Genomic DNA, 836 nt, shown 5'->3' with positions numbered 1-836 from the left:
GTTCCTCCCTGCTCTGGAAACAGCAACAACTGCTCTGTAGCCACCAGACAGGAGCACAGGCCTTGCTGGAGAACAAGAAGAAGGGGCTGGCACAGCTGGCGCTGCGCTTCACTCCATGGTGGGATGTGGGTCCACCAGGTGTGATGCTGCTCTGCTATCCATTACCCATCCAAGCCTGCTGTTGCCATGGAAACCACAGAGCCAGCTTCACTTCTGGTTTGATAAGTAAACCCCCATTTCTAGGCTGGGTGGTGGTTTCTACGGGTGGGAAGCAGTGGGTGGCCCTGTGGTGTTTACGTCCTCGTACGACTGACTTGACACCAACCCTGGAAGGTGGTGGGAAGAAAACAAGCAGCAAAAGGTGGGATTTGCTTCCTCTCAAGAAAGATGTGCAGGAATCATCACCTTAGGCTGCTGCAGACCTCTAATACCTCCATGTGAAAGAGGTTCTGAAGCATCACACCAGCCATCAACAGATTTGTCACTTGAAATGGTTTTACCATAAAAAGAAGCAACAGATTAGACAAGCTCTTATAAATAACAACTCCATGCACTTGTTCCCTTTAAAATTCAGGGAGCTAAATAGAGAAAAATATCAGCTTGTGTTAAGAGGCAGAAAAAGAGCTCAGGGATTTTAGCCACCATTAAACCCTGGTTTTGAAATGACACCATATGGGACATTAGAGGTCAACACTGAATTTCAGTGACCTCAGTACAGTGTAATTGGACAAATGGAAACCAATTTTCTAATAAACAGTTTGAATAATTTAAAAACAGTGATAATACTATCAAACCCATAAATAAGCTGTTTGAGTCACCATCAGGCCCAAGGGAAA

General features: G+C 45.5%; 1 protein-coding gene across 1 annotated transcript in view; it reads right to left on the bottom strand.

The window, feature by feature from the left end:
- TANC2 (tetratricopeptide repeat, ankyrin repeat and coiled-coil containing 2) overlaps positions 1 to 836 on the bottom strand; it is a 192,334-nt gene that overhangs the window by 26,232 nt on the left and 165,266 nt on the right. The window lies entirely within an intron of this gene.

This window comes from Chaetura pelagica, unplaced genomic scaffold (assembly GCF_000747805.2).
Source record: "Chaetura pelagica isolate M959 unplaced genomic scaffold, ChaPel_1.0 scaffold625, whole genome shotgun sequence".
NCBI classification, from domain to species: Eukaryota; Metazoa; Chordata; class Aves; order Apodiformes; family Apodidae; genus Chaetura; species Chaetura pelagica.
This window is presented reverse-complemented; position numbering and strand designations above follow the sequence as displayed.